The 20853-nt window shown below is 44.9% G+C and overlaps 1 pseudogene; it reads right to left on the bottom strand.

Moving 5' to 3' along the window:
• Window positions 1–1391: 1391 nt before the first annotated feature.
• The window catches only part of LOC127346964 (uncharacterized), a 38667-nt pseudogene continuing 19205 nt past the window's right edge, over window positions 1392–20853 (bottom strand).

Here is a 20853-nt window from a genome sequence, read left to right as displayed (position 1 = left end):
CCTGCCGCTTCTAGCCTCTTTCCGCGTTATCTTCCCGCCTCTTCTGGCGGCGCCAGCGTCTATAAAAGGCCTCTCCTGCTCAATGGTAGCCACCACAGCCGCCGGCAACCCTTTCTTCGCCGCAAGCACAACCCTCGTCGCATAAACACCACTTGCGCAATGATGAACCACCCCGGCGCCGGGCTGTTCCCTCCACCACCTTCAGCACCGCAGTTCAACATCGGCTCGGAAGCTGCGGAGAACGAAGCGTGGGAGGAGGCGGCGCTGGAGGACACCATAGCGGTGTTCGACGCCGCCACGGCGGAAGTGGCGCGACGGCACCGGGCAGAGGAAATGAGCGAGCGGTGGCGTGCAGAGCGGCAGCGCCTGCACATGGAGCGGGATCTAGTACCGTGAATGGCGGGAGGGGATTGAGTAGCGGCGGCGGGAGGCGGCGGAGCGTCAACAGCAGGAGGCGGCGCTGGCATCAGCGGATGCATTGGCGGCAGCTATGGCGGCGCAAATGGAGGAGGAGGAGGAGGAGGAGGACGACGACGAATTCGACTGGTCCGACGATGACGGGACGCACCCGGACGAGGCGGCAGATAAAATATGAACGCTCGTCGAGTCCTTCGAGTCGCGGAAGAAGCTGCAAGACGACGCCCGTGCCCGCGAAGACGAGCTGATTCGCCGCGCCGTCGAACTCTCCCTCCAAGCGGCACAGCAGGGGAGGGCAGGCGATGACGCGCTGATGGAGCGCTAGCGTCTTCTCGTCACCCTCCGCAGAGAGAGGCGGCGCGCGGCGCAGGAGCTGCTGCGGAGGGGAGGCGACGACGGAGCGGGGCCATCGAACGCGCCGCCGGGTGGCCAGTAGGCTAGGGTTAGATAAAATCTAACCGTTTTCATTTAAACTTGTAAAATATAAATTAAATTTGAATGAAAATCTTTATTTTCGTGCACTTTTATTTATTTGGAGGCGCGTTTGGGGGACGCGGCTGGGGAGCGACGCTCTCCAAAAATGTGTCCCCGAAAGGCTCGATCTGACGTCGTTTGGAGGATAATTTGGGGGACATGGCTTGGAGGATAATTTGGGGGACACGGCTGGAGATGCTCTTACGTAGTCCAGGCACGAAGTGACAAGATCAAACACTCAAAGCACTAAGCAACTTAGTATGCATACAGATTCCCAGGATTACAGCGGTACGAAGTAACAACAGCAACTTATTGCACTACACCTAAGATACAGTAGTGAAATATACTAGTCTATTACGGCACAAAAGCAGGCAGCTAATTATATCTAGATCCATACAAATTACTATATTGGGACAAGGTTTGTTACCCAAGAGATAGGGCAACAGGGTACACACAACTTGATGTATTTACAATCATGCAGTCGGATGCAATGGAGTCACTTAATTAGGGCAGTCCGACCTCTATCCAGCAAGGGAGTAGTAGGAAAGAACTTTTGACTATCCACACACGGTTCCCCATCAACTGCCATGTGTAACATGCTCTCTGGACTGGGAGGCGTAAACTCGATGTTATGAAAGACAGGAGCTTTACCACACCATTTACAAATGTACAGTTCAAACGGCCCCCGCGTCGCTCCGCTCTGGGGCGACACGGGCAGCGGCGGAAACCCTAGCTAGCAGCCCTCCCCATCCGTCCACCTTCTTCCTCGCCGCCGTTGAGAGGAGCTCGCCGGCAAAGCCCGCACGCGGCTGCCAAGGACCGCGGCGGCGGGGACCTCGCTGCTCCCGCTCGTCGGGTAGAGCTCTGGCATGGAGGCGGCAACCTCGGATGGTGTGGGCGGCGCCGCCGGCGGCAGGGGCGTTCGCTGGTGCTGAGGGCCATCCTCCTCGGCCGCGTGGGTGGCGTGGGGGCGGAAGCTGCTGGTCGTGTGGTGGAGGCAGCACCCGCCTCATGGTTGGTGGCGGCGGGGCGGTTTTCTTCTCCGCCTCCTCTTCTTCCCCTCGCGTTCTCCCGGCGCGGGGGCGCTGCAGGCGGCAGCGGAGGCTACGGGCGGGCATGCAGTGGCCCGGCGTCGACCCGGAGGCGCTGCTTCGGGTGGTTGCGGCGGCGGCGCTGCATCGGGAGGTCGCGACGGCGGCGCTGCATCGGGAGGCCACGGCGGCGGCGCTGCTCCAGGAGGCCGCGACGGTGGTGCCTGCGGGAGGCCGCGGCAGCGGTTCTGCTTCGGGAGACCGCGATGGTCGGCGGGTCCCGATCTGGGCATGTTGGGCCATGCGGGCCGCGGCCGCTGGGCGGCGTCTCCGTCGTGGCGCAGGGGCGGCGCGGTGCTGGCCATGGTCCTGGGCCGGGAGGGCAGTGCGGTGGCGGCTACGGGTGTGCGGGGTGCTCATGTCCATGGCTTTCGGCGTTCGTCCTCGAGCCCCGTGTTGGTGTTGGTCGGCATCCCCTCTATGTGGCGTTCCGGCGGCGTCCACGGTGCTCTTCGGCGGTGCTCTGTTGGCTTCTGGGTGTGCAGCCCGCTGCGCGGCGGCGGCTAGAGGTTGGCCAGGAGGTTGCTGCTAGAAGACGAGCGTTTTCAGGCTTCGGTGCGAGGAGCGTTCGGCGGCTCCCCGGGGGTTGCTATGCGGTGGAAGTAGGTGGTGGTTTGTGCCGGTCCTTATTTGGCGGGCACGAGGTCTTGTGACTCTTTGCTGGGCGAAAGCTCTGTCTTGGCGGCCGGCCAGGACCGACGACGGTGACGCCTGTGGGCGCCGCATCGTTCTTGAAGGCGTCGTCGAAGTGGATGTTTCTTGATCTCCGCTCGGGTTCTCCGGGGGAAACCCTAGATCCCTCGCGGTATCGGGCGTGGGCAGCGCTTTTGTGTCGCTTTGCCTCTTGGGGCCTCGCTTTGGACGTCCACCGGACAGAGGGACTTGTGGAGGGTTTTGGTGGTTTCGGCGGAGGCGGGTTCATCTTCGGCCAGGCGGGGCGCGGCCTTGGGGCCGGCGTGGTAGTTGGAGCGGTGGCTCCGGTCTTTCACCTCCGCCTGTTGCATTGAGGTGTGGTGTCGACCTAGTTGGTCGTCGACCCGTATGGAGCGCAACCTCGGGGCTGGTGTGTGGTGTCGTGTTGTAACGGTTTTTCGGCCAGTTTTCCTTATAAACGGGCCAACTCTTTTCTCCTATATCAATGAAACGTAAAGTTTTTGCCTTATTTCAAAAAAAAAAAAAACTCGATGTTATAGAAGAGCCTTGCCATGAGGAGGAGCTCGAGGCCTATTGGAGAGGCTTTATAGCCTTGCACCCATATGTACCTCAATGATGACATCTGGAGCACAGCGAGGAACAGGGCTCGCTCGCTGAAGCCTGAAGTAGCAGCTCCTAAGTTCAAGCTTCCATAGGTTGCTACACCCTATTGCAAGGCGGACCAACTCGATATCAGAATCCCTGATGTTGCACAATAGCATATATTGGATATTTCCACTATTCTGCATGATGTAGTCAAGGCACGTGTCTAAAAGCCCTTCAGGTCTCATGTAGAGAGCAAATCTTTGGAGCTTGGTGAGCACGGACACCATTATCAAATGGCAGATTAGTTACCTGTTTTTGCCTGTTTTTGCCTGACAAGCCGAAAGTCACAAAGATTTTGGCAGAAAATCACAATTGATTCCAGAGCCACATTGGTGATATCAGATACATAGGAAGTTATGTGCTCCAGGTCACGGTAACCAACATCTACAGCTATCAGCCCTAACTGAGAAACTCCTCCTGCTTTTCTTGTAGACCTGGATTATTGTCCCCTCACTCCATTCGATGTCTTCTTAGTTTCTTGCATGTGTCGCCAACAACCTGTAACCCTCTATCTCCTATTACATTCCTCACCTGGTGACAAACTCTAGATGGAGTCCTGACTAAAAGAATATTTTCTATATGCTTATGACATATAGAGTGAAGTATAATGTATGTGTATGCATTATTATTTTGTGTGTTTCTAATAGAACTTTTTTTTGAATGGTCATGAGAAACTGTGTTAGTTATGATGGAAGTGTTTTGCTTACAGTTTCCCTCATTGTTAGATGCTGGAAATGAGAGTGCAATCAAGGGGAAACCAGTGCTTGAATACATGGTGTTCGATGTATCTGAGTGGACACTTGGCAAGCAAAACAAACTAATTCCGTTGTGCAGTACCATCCAACTTCCCCTATTACTGAACCATGACACTATACTAGCACGCATATTGTGTGTTTTGTTAATACATTCTGTCAAATTAACCATAAGGACATCAATTTTCCTCATAACAATAGTAGTAAGTTTTTTCTGTTCGTTTATCAACTTGAAAATTTATCTGGGTGGTGCTTACGGGTTAGCAGATTCTATGGAACTGAACTGTGTATTTATCTGGATTGCTCCTTCAGTATACCTTGGCTTGTACGGATTTGATGATAATTTTTACATGATCCCGAGGATTGTGTGATAGCGAGTCAACTTTCCTATCAAAATGATAAGAATTAATTTACACATTGTATATCATGCCATCGTCGTAAATTATGATAGAAACATCTACTCGATCCTATTATTCTTCACTCATGGCTACCACAAGGGTGCGGCGTGCTGCCATGTCGGCATTTGCTAGTTCTATTCATGGTGGTGGTTGAGCTCCGGGGGCCCATCTGCACCCGATGGCGTGTGCCTCTTTACGTGCCCACTCAAACATAAATAGTTCTTCGAACGCTACACATACCTGTTGGCCATGCCACAACTGAGAACACTCTTTTAACTCTTTAGATGGGTAAAATAAGGCACAAATTTCACTAAATGGGGTAAGACGAAAGAATTTCTACAAAATAGGGTAACTCGTATCGTAAATGGTACACTAGAGGGTAAAAAAAAGAATTGGTTCGCTTTACTCATACAATGAGGTGACTTAAGAAGGCACACGTGTCTTTTTTTTTGCCTTTTGTATCACTAGCCTAATAACACCCCAAGCACCTATACACACTACCACATATTTTTTATATAAGCATAGAATGGCCGAGGCAAGCATAAAGAATAGAGCGACAATGCGTGTATCTATAAAAATAATAATACTCAAACAAGATAACATCAAAGCATAGTCAAATCAGACAATAGATTAACCATCACAAATATATGAAGATGACAATAACCATATAAATTAAGCACACGTGATCTAATAGCACATAGATAGGTTGTTGCACAATTGCCACTACAAATTCATAGTCAAGAGGATGGACTACTCATCCATACTCATCATAGGAGCAACACGATGATTATGGATGCGAAAAACAATGGTGGAATTCATCTAAGAGTACCTCCGGAGACTTGCAAATGTGTTCTGTCGAGTGCTCTTTTCCTCCGGTTGCCCTACGTGACAATGTTGACAAATCACGTAATAAAATGGTGATGGTTTTATGGTTGGATGACGGAATTGGGAAAAGCACATTGGCGAAAACACTTCTCATGGATCCCACAAAGACAAGCGGCATCCATAAGCCCGAGGTGCCCTTGGCAAGGCTTTCCTAATTTTCACTTATCGTGAAAATACCTGAAATGGACATAAAATAAGGTGAATTTTTTTCTTATGGCATTTATCAATAGACTAGTGTCGTATCGTGGATTCAGACACAGAGGAATGGCGCTCCCCTTTTCGTTCGCCGTGGGGTGCATAGCAAGGTGAGCTCAATCGACGAGCGAGACGAAGTTCACAATCACACAAACCTTACGTCTTGAAAAAAAAATGCGACTTGGGGGGGTAAGAAGCCCTCCAAGCAATTCAATAGATGATATTTGGTGTGTACAGCGAGAGAGCGGGCGCTAGCACTCGAACTCACGATCTCGCGGGTCACTGCAGGTATCAGCACCCGGCAACCATCCGGGCTATGCCTACTATGTTGTATTTGGTGGATCTTTCCCGTTACAGAGTCTGTTCCCGGGAAGGAGTTGTTTGTTCCTTGCCCTCTATTTGCAGCTTGGGCCTCCATTTATACTGCCAAAGGGACACCACATAATATTGTATGGATACGTTCTCTGTGGCGTGGTGCGTGTCCGCGACGTGGCGCGCGAGCTCGGCCATCCGGGCCTAGCTTTGTCGTGGCTCCACAGGTTCTGACTTGGCGTCTCAGAGGGCGCGAGCCCGCCAGATCTATGGCTGGTGAGAGGCTCGTCCAGTCCAGGGCTTCTTTTAGGGGCCATTGCAGCCGTGTAGAATCCACACTGGGCCTTCTCGGGCCTTGTTTTCTCTCCCACTCCTCGGGATTGACTGGTTATTGCCCGTGGGACCGTGTACCCCGATATCCACGGGAATAACAATTAATACCAAAACAATAATAACAGTTTTATAAAAAAGGAAATTATGTACTCCCTCCGATCCATATTAATTGACTTCAATATGGATGTATCTTGAACTAAAATGTGTCTAGATACATCCATATTAGAGTCAATTTATATGAACCGGAGGGAGTAATTAAACTTTGAAAGGAATGGGTACATTTATGATGTATTATCCATCCGTCAGAACATAATCTCTTGGTTATCAGAAATGCAATTTGGCTCCTGGGTGCTTAGAGCATCTCTAACAGAGCCCGTAAAAACGCGAACCGAAAACCCGGAGTTCAGTTCACCAAACTCGCGTTTACGCGTCGAAAATACGCTGGCGGAGAACAGACCCCGTAAACTAAAACTGTAAAATGGAATATTCCCTAAATATGCCAATAAGACCCACCTGTCAGTCATTTTTTCTTTTTTCTCTTTTTTTCTCCCATGTCTTCTTCTTCCTCAGGCTCTTCCCGAGCTCTCCCGGCCGGCCACCAGCGACAGGGCCCCCGTCGCGCCACCCCACCCCCCGCCGAGCGCCGCCCTGATACGTCTCCAACGTATCTATAATTTCTTATGTTCCATGCTAGTTTTATGACAATACCTACATGTTTTATTCATACTTTATATCGTTTTGATGCGTTTTCCGGAACTAACCTATTGACAAGATGCCGAAGTGCCAGTTCCTGTTTTCTGCTGTTTTTGGTTTCAGAAATCCTAGTAAGGAAATATTCTCGGAATTGGACGATATCAACGCCCAGTATCTTATTTTTCCACGAAGCTTCCAGAACATCGGAGAGAGACCAGAGGGGAGCCAGGGCGGCGCGGCCAAGGGGTGGGGCGCGCCCCCCTATTGTGTGGCCCCACCAGGGCCCCTCCGAGGCTGCCCTTCCGCCTACTTAAAGCATTCGTCGCGAAAACCCTAAAGGAATAAGCCACGATACGAGAAAAGTTCCAGAGCCGCCGCCATCGCGAAGCCAAGATTCGGGGGACAGAAGTCTCTGTTCCGGCACCCTGCCGGGACGGGGAAGTGCCCCCGGAAGGCATCTCCATCGACATCACCGCCATCTTCATCGCCGCTGCTGTCTCCCATGATGAGGAGGGAGTAGTTCTCCATCGAGGCTAAGGGCTGTACCGGTAGCTATGTGGTTAATCTCTCTCTCATGTACCTCAATACAATGATCTCATGAATTGCCTTGCACGATTGAGATCCATATGATGAGCTTTGTATCACTATTAATCTATGTGCTACTCTAGTGATGTTATTAAAGTAGTCTATTCCTCCTTCATGATGTAAAGGTGACGTGTGTGTGCATCATGTAGTACTTGGCGTAGTTTATGATTGTAATCTCTTGTAGATTATGGAGTTAACTATTACTATGATAGTATTGATGTGATCTATTCCTCCTTTCATAGTCTGTCGGTGATGGTGTGCATGCTATGTTAGTACTCGGTATAATTGCGTTGGTCTATCATGCACTCTAAGGTTATTTAAATATGAACATCGAATGTTGTGGAGCTTGTTAACTCCGGCATTGAGGTGCTCTTGTAGCCCTACACAATTAATGGTGTTTTTCATCCAACAAGAGAGTGTAGAGTGGTTTTATTACGTGATCAATGTTGAGAGTGTCCACTAGTGAAAGTATGATCCCTAGGCCTTGTTTCCAAATACTGCAATCATCGCTTATTTACTGTTTTACTGCATCTTTACTTCCTGCAATATTACTACCATCAACTGCACGCCAGCAAACTATTTTCTGGCGCCGTTACTACTGCTCATATTCATTCATACCACTTGTATTTCACTATCTCTTCGCCGAACTAGTGCACCTATACATCTGACAAGTGTATTGGGTGTGTTGGGGACACAAGAGACTTCTTGTATCGTGATTGCAGGGTTGCTTGAGAGGGATATCTTTGACCTCTTCCTCCCTGAGTTCGATAAACCTTGGGTGATCCACTTAAGGGAAACTTGCTGCTGTTCTACAAACCTCTGCTCTTGGAGGCTCAACACTGTCTACAGGAATAGAAGCGTGCGTAGACATCAAGCTATTTTCTGGCGCCGTTGCCGGGGAGGTAAGGTAAAAGGTATTCACATCCTCCGACTACTAAGCTATCTCCTAGCACTGTTGCCGGTGTGTGAGTGCTCGAAGATATTTCCTTTAGATCCTGCAATTGCATCTTTTTGTTTCTTGTTTACACTAGTTAGGCATAATGGAAAACAATAGTGAGCTTTTTAATCTATTTCCTGAGTTAAGACATGGATGGTTTGATGCGAAAATTAAAAAACCTATGGAACGTTATTTGCATGCTAGTAGCAATGATATTAGTATGAACGCTTCGAACACCATTGTTGCTAATTCTATGGAAAATTCTAAGCTTGGGGAAGCTGGTTTTGATGAGCAGGATATCTTTAGTCCCCCAAGCATGGAGGAGAAAATTTACTTTGATGATACTTTACCTCCTAAATATGATGATTACAATGATGACTATGAGGAGAAAATTAATTATGATTACAATATGCCTCCTATATATGATGATTATGGTGATGAGAATAATAATGATAGTTACTTTGTTGAATTTGCTCCCACTACAATAATTTTATGCATGTAGCTCATGATAAGAATGTTTCATGTGATAGTTATATTGTTGAGTTTGTTCATGATGCTACTGAAAGTTATTATGAGAGAGGGAAACATGGTTATATGCATCTTAATAATATTAAGTTTCCCCTCTTTATGTTGAGAATCTTGAAGTTGCGCTTGTGTTGCCTTTTTATGCTTGTTGCATTGTGCTTACATGACTTGTTTATTTACAAGATTCCTTTTCATAGGAAGTGGGTTAGACTTAAATGTGTTTTGAATTTGCTTCTTGATGCTCTCTTTTGCTTCAATTCTTATTTCTTACGCGAGCATCATTAAAATTGCTGAGCCCATCTTAATGGCTATAAAGAAAGCACTTCTTGGGAGATAACCCATGTGTTTATTTTGCTACTGTTTTGTTGTGTCTTTGAAGTTGTTACTACTGTAGCAACCTCTCCTTATCTTTATTTTATTGCAATGTTGTGCCAAGTGAAGTCTCTAATAGAAGGTTGATACTAGATTTGGATTTCTGCGCAGAAACAGATTTCTATCTGTCACGAATTTGGGCAGCGCTCTCTGTAGGTAACTCAGAAAAATCTGCCAATTTACGTGCGTGTTCCTCAGATATGTACGCAACTTTTATTAGTTTTGAGCTTTTTCATCTGAGCAAGTTAAGTGCCCCAGAAAAATTCGTCTTTACGGACTGTTCTGTTTTGACAGATTCTGCCTTTTATTTCGCATTGCCTCTTTTGCTATGTTGAATGGATTTCTTTGTTCCATTAACTTCCAGTAGCTTTGGGCAATGTCCAGAAGTGTTAAGAATTATTGTGTTACCTCTGAACATGTGAATTTTTGATTATGCACTAACCCTCTAATGAGTTTGTTTCGAGTTTGATGTGGAGGAAGTTTTCAAGGGTCAAGAGAGGAGGATGATACAATATGATCAAGAAGAGCGAAAAGTCTAAGCTTGGGGATGCCCCCGTGGTTCATCCCTGCATATTTCAAGAAGACTCAAGCATCTAAGCTTGGGGATGCCCAAGGCATTCCCTTCTTTATCGACAACTTATCAGGTCACCTCTAGTGAAACTATATTTTTATTCAGTCACATCTTATGTACTTTACTTGGAGCGTCTATGTGCTTTTATTTTTGTTTTGTTATTTTCATTCTCTGAATAAATTCATGCTTGTGTGGGAGAGAGACACGCTCCGCTTTTTCATATGAACACTGGTGTTCTTAGTTCTATCTTTAATGTTCATGGCGGAGTTGAAAACCGCTTCGTTAATTGCTATTTGGTTGGAAATAGGAAATGCTTCATGTGGTAATTGGTATAATGTCTTGAATAATTTGATACTTGGCAATTGTTGTGCTCATATAGATCATGTTTAAGCTCCTGCATCATGTACTTTGCACCTATTAATGAAGAACTACATAGAGCTTGTTGAAATTTGGTTTGCATGATTGGTCTCTCTAAGTCTAGATATTTTCTGGTTAAGGTGTTTGAACAACAAGGAAGACAGTGTAGAGTCTTATAATGCTTGCAATATGTTCTTATGTAAGTTTTGTTGTACCGGTTTATACTTGAGTTTGCTTCAAACAACCTTGCTAGCCTAGCCTTGTATTGAGAGGGATTACTTCTCGTGCATCCAAATCCTTGAGCCAAAAACTATGCCATCTGTGTCCACCATACCTACCTACTACATGGTATTTTTCTGCCATTCCAAAGTACATTACTTGAGTGCTACCTTTAAAATTCTATTCTTTGTCTTTGCAATACATAGCTCATGGGAAAATAGCCTTAAAAACTATTGTGGTATTGAATATGTTGCTATGTATCTTATTTCTTATAAGTTGCTTGTTGAGCGATAACCATGTTTCTGGGGACGCCATCAACTTTTACACCTTTGTTGAATATCATGTGAGTTGCTATGCATGTTCGTCTTGTCTGAAGTATGGGTGATTTTCATGATCAATGGTTTGAGTATGCATATTGTTAGAGAAGAACATTGGGCCGCTAACTAAAGCCATGAATCATGGTGGAAGTTTCAGTTTGGACACAAATCCTCAATCTCTTATGAGAATATTATCTGTTGTTGAAATTCTTATGCATTAAAGAGGAGTCCATTATCTGTGTCTATGTTGTCCCGGTATGGATGTCTAAGTTGAGAATAATCAAAAGCGAGAAATCCAATGCGAACTTTCTCCTTAGACCTCTGTACAGGCGGCATAGAGGTACCCCTTTGTGACACTTGGTTGAAACATATGTTATGCAATGATAATTCGTGTTAATCCAAGCTAATTAGGACAAGGTGCGGGCACTATTGGTAATCTATGCATGAGGCTTGCAACTTATAGGATATCTTATACATAACGCATATGCTTTATTACTACCGTTGAAAAAATTGTTTCTATGTTTTCAAAATAAAAGCTCCAGCACAAAAATAGTAATCCATGCTTCCCTCTGCGAAGGGTCTTTCTTTTACTTTATGTTGAGTCAGTTTGCCTACTTCTTTCTATCTTAGAAGCAAACACTTGTGTCAACTGTGTGCATTGATTCTTACATGTTTACTTATTGCACTTGTTATATTGCTTTATGTTGACAATTATCCATGAGATATACATGTTACAAGTTGAAAGCAATTGCTGATACTTAATCATCCTTTGTGTTGCTTCAATGCCTTTTACTTTGATGCTGTGTTTGGTTGCACAGAATTCGGGCTCGGAATTGGAATTGAGGTCCAAATTGGCGAATTCTGCTATTTGTTTGTGCTTGGTATTGGATCCTGGAATCGATGGGCCAATTCCGAGGGCAGCCCGCGCGCGGCTAACTTATGTGTGTACCGATTCAGAGGGTCAGACCTCTGTATTGCTCTGAATTGGAGACGACCATCGCTCGCTCGCCCTGGCCGACCCTCTCGCTCCGCTCCGCCTCGCTCGCCCTGGCCAACCCTCTCGAGCGCCGCCCTGGCCGACCGACTCCAGCGCCGCCGTCCCCAACTCCAGCGCCGCCGTCCCCTCTCCGGCTCCCCTCTCCTCCACCAGCCCGGATTCCGACGCCGCCTCGCCCCTGGCCGGCCCTCTCCGGCGCCGCCATGGCCGACCGACTGGAGCGCCGCTCGTCGATCGACTCAGCGCCGCCGTCCCCGACTCTGGCTGCTGCCCCTCTCCGGCTCCCCTCTCCTCCACCAGCCCGGATTCCGACGCCGCCTCGTGTTGGAGATATGCCCAAGAGGCAATAATAAAAGTGGTTATTATATATCTTTATGTTTATGATAAATGTTTATATACCATGCTATAATTGTATTAACTGAAACATTGATACATGTGTGTTATGTAAACAACAATGAGTCCCTAGTAAAGCCTCTTAACTAGCTTGTTAATTAATAGATGATTAGTTTCATAATCATGAACATTGGATGTTATTAATAACAAGGTTATATCATTATGTGAATGATGTAATGGATACACCCAATTAAGCGTAGCATAAGATCACGTCATTAAGTTATTTGCTATAAGCTTTCGATACATAGTTACCTAGTCCTTATGACCATGAGATCATGTAAATCACTTATGCTGGAAAGGTACTTTGATTACATCAAACGCCACTGCGTAAATGGGTGGTTATAAAGGTGGGATTAAGTATCCGGAAAGTATGAGTTGAGGCATATGGATCAACAGTGGGATTTGTCCATCCCGATGACGGATAGATATACTCTGGGCCCTCTCGGTGGAATGTCGTCTAATGTCTTGCAAGCATATGAATAAGTTCATAAGAGACCACTGTTGGAGATATGCCCAAGAGGCAATAATAAAAGTGGTTATTATATATCTTTATGTTTATGATAAATGTTTATATACCATGCTATAATTGTATTAACCGAAACATTGATACATGTGTGTTATGTAAACAACAATGAGTCCCTAGTAAAGCCTCTTAACTATCTTGTTGATTAATAGATGATTAGTTTCATAATCATGAACATTGGATGTTATTAATAACAAGGTTATATCATTATGTGAATGATGTAATGGATACACCCAATTAAGCGTAGCATAAGATCACGTCATTAAGTTATTTGCTATAAGCTTTCGATACATAGTTACCTAGTCCTTATGACCATGAGATCATGTAAATCACTTATGCTGGAAAGGTACTTTGATTACATCAAACGCCACTGCGTAAATGGGTGGTTATAAAGGTGGGATTAAGTATCCGGAAAGTATGAGTTGAGGCATATGGATCAACAGTGGGATTTGTCCATCCCGATGACGGATAGATATACTCTGGGCCCTCTCGGTGGAATGTCGTCTAATGTCTTGCAAGCATATGAATAAGTTCATAAGAGACCACATACCACGGTACGAGTAAAGAGTACTTGTCAGGAGATGAGGTTGAACAAGGTATAGAGTGATACCTGATGTCTACGCCCCCTCCTTTTCCTGTAGACAGTGTTGGGCCTCCAAGAGCAGAGGTTTGTAGAACAGCAGCAAGTTTCCCTTAAGTGGATCACCCAAGGTTTATCGAACTCAGGGAGGAAGAGGTCAAAGATATCCCTCTCATGCAACCCTGCAACCACAAAGCAAGAAGTCTCTTGTGTCCCCAACACACCAAATAGGTGCACTAGTTCGGCGAAGAGATAGTGAAATACAGGTGGTATGAATAAGTAGCAACGGCACCAGAAAAGTGCTTTGCCCAGGACAGTAAACAAGCAGTAGTAACGCAGCAGTAGTAACACAGTAAAATAGTAAACAAGCAGCGATAGCAGTATTTATGAACAAGGCCTAGGGATCAGACTTTCACTAGTGGACACTCTCAACATTGATCACATAACAGAATAGATAAATGCATACTCTACACTCTTGTTGGATGATGAACACCATTGCGTAGGATTACACGAACCCTCAATGCCGGTGTTAACAAGCTCCACAATTCAATGTTCATATTTAAATAACCTTAGAGTGCATGAAAGATCAATACGACTAAACCAAGTACTAACATAGCATGCACACTGTCACCTTCACACTATGTAGGAGGAATAGATCACATCAATACCATCATAGCAATAGTTAACTTCATAATCTACAAGAGATCATAATCATAGCCTACGCCAAGTACTAACACGGATGCACACACTGTCACCATTTCACCGTGCAGGAGGAATAAAACTACTTTAATAACATCACTAGAGTAGCACATAGATAAATTGTGATACAAAACACATTGCAATCATAAAGAGATATAAATAAGCACTTCACTATGCCATTCATAACAGTGAATAAGTATTCTGTGAAATATAGCCTAAGAGACCCACACGGTGCACACACTGTCACCTTTACACACGTGGGACAAGGAGTCTCCGGAGATCACATAAGTAAAACCCACTTGACTAGCATAATGACATCTAGATTACAAGCATCATCATATGAATCTCAATCATGTAAGGCAGCTCATGAGATTATTGTATTGAAGTACATAGGAGAGAGATGAACCACATAGCTACCGGTACAGCCCCGAGCCTCGATGGAGAACTACTCCCTCCTCATGGGAGACAGCAGCGTTGATGAAGATGGCGGTGGTGTTGATGGAGAAGCCTTCCGGGGGCACTTCCCCGTCCCGGCGGCGTGCCGGAACAGAGACTCCTGTCCCCCAGATCTTGGCTTCGCGATGGCGGCGGCTCTGGAAGGTTTCTCGTATCGTGGCTTTTTCGTATCGAGGTTTTAGGTCGAGGGGCTTTATATAGGCGAAGAGGCGGCGTCAGAAGGTCGAAGGGGCGCCGACACTATAGGGCGGCGCGGCCAGGGCCTGGGCCGCGCCGGCCTATGGTCTGGGTGGCCTGTGGCCCCCCTCTAGTCCTTCCCGGGTGTTCTGGAAGCTTCGTGGAAAAATAGGATGCTGGGCATTGATTTCGTCCGATTCCGAGAATATTTCGTTACTAGGATTTCTGAAACCAAAAACAGCAGAAAACAGCAACTGGCCTTTCGGCATCTCGTCAATAGGTTAGTTCCAGAAAACGCATAAATATGACATAAAATGTGCATATAACATGTAGATATCATCAATAATGTGGCATGGAACATAAGAAATTATCGATACGTCGGAGACGTATCAGCATCCCCAAGCTTAGTTTCTGCTCGTCCCGAGCAGGTAAACGATAACAAGGATAATTTCTGGAGTGACATGCCATCATAACTTTGATCATACTATTGTAAACACATGTAATGAATGCAGCGATCAAAACAATGGTAATGACATGAGTAAACAAATGAATCATAAGGCAAAGACTTTTCATGAATAGTACTTCAAGACAAGCATCAATAAGTCTTGCATAAGAGTTAACTCATAAAGCAATAATTCATAGTAAAAGCATTGAAGCAACACAAAGGAAGATTAAGTTTCAGCGGTTGCTTTCAACTTATAACATGTATATCTCATGGATATTGTCAACATAGAGTAATATAACAAATGCAATATGCAAGTATGTAGGAATCAATGCATAGTTCACACAAGTGTTTGCTTCTCGAGGTGGAGAGAAATAGGTGAACTGACTCAACAATAAAAGTAAAAGAATGGTCCTTCAAAGAGGAAAGCATCGATTGCTATATTTGTGCTAGAGCTTTGGTTTTGAAAACATAAAGAGAGCATAAAAATAAAGTTTTGAGAGGTGTATGTTGTTGTCAACGAATGGTAGCGGGTACTCTAACCCCTTGCTGCATAAAACCTTCAAAGAGCGGCTCCCATTTTATTTTATTTTTGGGTGGCACTCCTTCCAACCTTTCTTACACAAACCATGGCTAACCGAATCCTCGGGTGCCTGCCAACAATCTCATACCATGAAGGAGTGCCTTTTTATTTTAGTTTTATTATGATGACACTCCTCCCAACCTTTGCTTACACAAGCCATGGCTAACCGAATCCTTCGGGTGCCGTCCAACAATCACATACCATGGAGGAGCGTCTATTTTTGTTAATTAATTTGGGACTGGGAATCCCATTGCCAGCTCTTTTTGCAAAATTATTGGATAAGCGGATGAAGCCACTAGTCCATTGGTGAAAGTTGCCCAACAAGATTGAAAGATAAACACCACATACTTCCTCGTGAGCTATAAAACATTGACACAAATCAGAGGTGATAAATTTTGAATTGTTTAAAGGTAGCACTCAAGCAATTTCCTTTGGAATGGCGGAGAAATACCATGTAGTAGGTAGGTATGGTGGACACAAATGGCATAGTGGTTGGCTCAAGTATTTTGGATGCATGAGAAGTATTCCCTCTCGATACAAGGTTTAGGCTAGCAAGGTTGTTTGAGGCAAACACAAGTATGAACTAGTAAAGCAAAACTTACATAAAAGATATATTACAAGCATTATAAGACTATACATTGTCTTCCTTGTTGTTCAAACACCTTACTAGAAATTATCTAGACCTTAGAGAGACCAATTATGCAAACCAAATTTTAGCATGCTCTATGTATTCTTCACTAATAGGTGCAAAGTATATGATGCAAGAGCTTAAACATGAGCACAACAATTGCCAAGTATCAAATTATCCAAGACATTCTACCAATTACTACATGTAGCATTTTCCGTTTCCAACCATATAATAATTAACGAAGCAGTTTCAACCTTCGCCATGAAAATTAAAAGCTAAGAATACATGTGTTCATATGAACCAGCGGAGCGTGTCTCTCTCCCACACAAGCATTTATTCAAACAAAAACAAAAACAAGAAACATACAGACGCTCCAAGTAAAGTACATAAGATGTGACCGAATAAAAATATAGTTTCAAGAGAAGGAACCTGATAATTTGTCGATGAAGAAGGGGATGCCTTGGGCATCCCCAAGCTTAGACGCTTGAATCTTCTTGATATATGCAGGGGTGAACCACCGGGGCATCCCCAAGCTTAGAGCTTTCACTCTCCTTGATCATAATATATCATCCTCCTCTCTTGACCCTTGAAAACTTCCTCCACACCAAACTCGAAACAAACTCATTAGAGGGTTAGTGCATAATCAAAAACTCACATGTTCAGAGGTGACACAATCATTCTTAACACTTCTGGACATTGCCCAAAGCTACTGGAAGTTAATGGAACAAAGAAATCCATCCCACATAGCAAAAGAGGCAATGCGAAATAAAAGGCAGAATCTGTCAAAACAGAACAGTCCGTAAAGACGAATTTTAAAAGGGCACCAGACTTGCTCAAATGAAAATGCTCAAATTGAATGAAAGTTGCGTAAATATCTGAGGATCACTCACGTAAATTGGCATAATTTTCTGAGTTACCTACAGAGAATTTTGCCCAGATTCGTGACAGCAAAGAAATCTGTTTCTGCGCAGTAATCCAAATCTAGTATGAACCTTACTATCAACGACTTTACTTGGCACAAAAAAACACAAAACTAAGATAAGGAGAGGTTGCTACAGTAGTAAACAACTTCCAAGACACAAATATAAAACAAAGTACTGTAGCAAAATAACACATGGGTTATCTCCCAAGAAGTTCTTTCTTTATAGCCATTAAGATGGGCTCAGCAGTTTTAATGATGCACTCGCAAGAAATAGTAGTTGAAGCAAAAGAGAGCATCAAGAGGCAAATTCAAAACACATTTAAGTCTAACATGCTTCCTATGCATAGGAATCTTGTAAATAAACAAGTTCATGAAGAGCAAAGTAACAAGCATAGGAAGATAAAACAAGTGTAGCTTCAAAAATTTCAGCACATAGAGAGGTATTTTAGTAACATGAAAATTTCTACAACCATATTTTCCTCTCTCATAATAACTTTCAGTAGCAACATGAGCAAACTCAACAATATAACTATCAAATGAAACATTCTTATCATGAGTCTCATGCATAAAATTATTACTCTCCACATAAGCATAATCAATTTTATTAATTGTAGTGGGTGCAAATTCAACAAAGTAGCTATCATTATTATTCCCATCATCAAATATAGGAGGCATATTGTATTCATAATCAAATTCATCCTCCATAACAGGTGGTAACAAAAGACTACTATCATTATAATCATCATAAATAGGAGGCAAAGTATCATCAAAGTAAATTTCCTCCTCATTGCCCGGGGGACTAAAAAGATCATGCTCATCAAAACCAGCTTCCCCAAGCTTAGAATTTTCCATAGCATTAGCAACAATAGTGTTCAAAGCATTCATAGTAATAACATTCCCATTAGCATGCATATAAAGTTCCATGGGTTTTTTAATTCTCTCTTCAAACACATCATGTCCTAATTCAAGATAAAGTTCATAAAGATCTCTCATATTTTTGTTGTTTTCCATTATGCCTAACTAGTGTAAACAAGAAACAAAAAGTTGCAATTGCAGGATCTAAAGGAAATAGCTTCGAGCACACACACAATGGCGCCAGAAAAGTACTGTTACCTGGAACCGGAGTATGAGTGCCTTTTACCTTTCCTCCCCGGCAACGGCGCCAGAAAATAGCTTGATGTCTACGCCCCCTCCTTTTCCTGTAGACAATGTTGGGCCTCCAAGAGTAGAGGTTTGTAGAACAGCAGCAAGTTTCCCTTAAGTGGATCACCCAAGGTTTATCGAACTCAGGGAGGAAGAGGTCAAAGATATCCCTCTCATGCAACCCTGCAACCACAAAGTAAGAAGTCTCTTGTGTCCCCAACACACCAAATAGGTGCACTAGTTCGGCGAAGAGATAGTGAAATACAGGTGGTATGAATAAGTAGCAACGGCACCAGAAAAGTGCTTTGCCCAGACAAGAAACAAGCAGTAGTAACGCAGCAGTAGTAACACAGTAAAATAGTAAACAAGCAGCGATAGCAGTATTTAGGAACAAGGCCTAGGGATCAGACTTTCACTAGTGGACACTCTCAACATTGATCACATAACAGAATAGATAAATGCATACTCTACACTCTTGTTGGATGATGAACACCATTGCGTAGGATTACACGAACCCTCAATGCCGGAGTTAACAAGCTCCACAATTCAATGTTCATATTTAAATAACCTTAGAGTGCATGAAAGATCAATACGACTAAACCAAGTACTAACATGGCATGCACACTGTCACCTTCACACTATGTAGGAGGAATAGATCACATCAATACCATCATAGCAATAGTTAACTTCATAATCTACAAGAGATCATAATCATAGACTACGCCAAGTACTAACACGGATGCACACACTGTCACCATTACACCGTGCAGGAGGAATAAAACTACTTTGATAACATCACTAGAGTAGCACATAGATAAATTGTGATACAAAACACATTGCAATCATAAAGAGATATAAATAAGCACTTCACTATGCCATTCATAACAGTGAATAAGTATTCTGTGAAATATAGCCTAAGAGACCCACACGGTGCACACACTGTCACCTTTACACACGTGGGACAAGGAGTCTCCGGAGATCACATAAGTAAAACCCACTTGACTAGCATAATGACATCTAGATTACAAGCATCATCATATGAATCTCAGTCATGTAAGGCAGCTCATGAGATTATTGTATTGAAGTACATAGGAGAGAGATGAACCACATAGCTACCGGTACAGCCCCGAGCCTCGATGGAGAACTACTCCCTCCTCATGGGAGACAGCAGCGTTGATGAAGATGGCGGTGGTGTCGATGGAGAAGCCTTCCGGGGGCACTTCCCTGTCCCGGCGGCGTGCCGAAACAGAGACTCCTGTCCCCCAGATCTTGGCTTCGCGATGGCGGCGGCTCTGGAAGGTTTCTCGTACCGTGGCTTTTTCGTATCGAGGTTTTAGGTCGAGGGGCTTTATATAGGCGAAGAGGCGGCGTCAGAAGGTCGAAGGGGCGCCGACACTATAGGGCGGCGCGGCCAGGGCCTGGGCCGCGCCGGCCTATGGTCTGGGTGGCCTGTGGCCCCCCTCTGGTCCTTCCCGGGTGTTCTGGAAGCTTCGTGGAAAAATAGGATGCTGGGCGTTGATTTCGTCCGATTCCGAGAATATTTCGTTACTAGGATTTCTGAAACCAAAAACAGCAGAAAACAAAGAATCGCCTTTCGGCATCTCGTCAATAGGTTAGTTCCAGAAAACGCATAAATATGACATAAAATGTGCATATAACATGTAGATATCATCAATAATGTGGCATGGAACATAAGAAATTATCGATACGTCGGAGACATATCAATACCGATGATCAAACCTCGGACAAGTAAAATATCGCGTGACAAAGGGAATTGGTATCGTATGTGAATGGTTCATTCGATCACTAAGTCATCGTTGAATATGTGGGAGCCATTATGGATCTCCAGATCCCGCTATTGGTTATTGGTCGGAGAGAGATCTCGACCATGTCTACATAGTTCGCGAACCGTAGGGTGACACACTTAAGGTTTGATGTCGTTTAAGTAGATATGGAATAAGGAATGGAGTTCAAAGTTTTGTTCGGAGTCTCGGATGGGATCCAGGACATCACGAGGAGGTCCGGAATGGTCCGGAGAATAAGATTCATATATAGGAAGTCATATTCCAAGTTTGGAAATGATCCGGTGCATTTATGGCAGGTTCTAGAAGGTTCTAGAAAAGTCCGGAAGAAATCACCATGGACTCCACCTTGCATGGCCAGCCAAACCCTAAAGGGTGGAGTCCCAGGTGGACTCCACCATAGGTGGCCGGCCACCCCACCTAAGGGAAAGGTGGGAGTCCCACCTTGGGTAGGACTCCCCCCTTGAGTAGGTTTCCCACCTATGGGAGGTTTTGTTGTTGGGGTCTTATTCGAAGACTTGGACTACAACTCTTGGGGATTTCCACCTATATAATGAGGGGCATAGGGGAGGGGCCGGCCACACCAAGCCACTCTTGGCCGCAGCCCCCAAGTGGCCGGCGCCCAAGCCCCCTCTCCCCAAACCCCAGCTACCTCTCCTCCACATACAACTCCCGCATACGCTTAGGCGAAGCCCTGCCGGAGTTCTCCACCACCACCGTCACCACGCCGTCGTGCTGCCGGGATTCCGAGGAGGATCTACTACTTCCGCTGCCCG

The sequence above is a fragment of the Lolium perenne genome, chromosome 4 (genome assembly GCF_019359855.2).
Source record: "Lolium perenne isolate Kyuss_39 chromosome 4, Kyuss_2.0, whole genome shotgun sequence".
Classification (NCBI taxonomy): Eukaryota; Viridiplantae; Streptophyta; class Magnoliopsida; order Poales; family Poaceae; genus Lolium; species Lolium perenne.
Note: the sequence above shows the minus strand (reverse complement) of the source record. Positions and strands in the feature narration are given on the sequence as shown.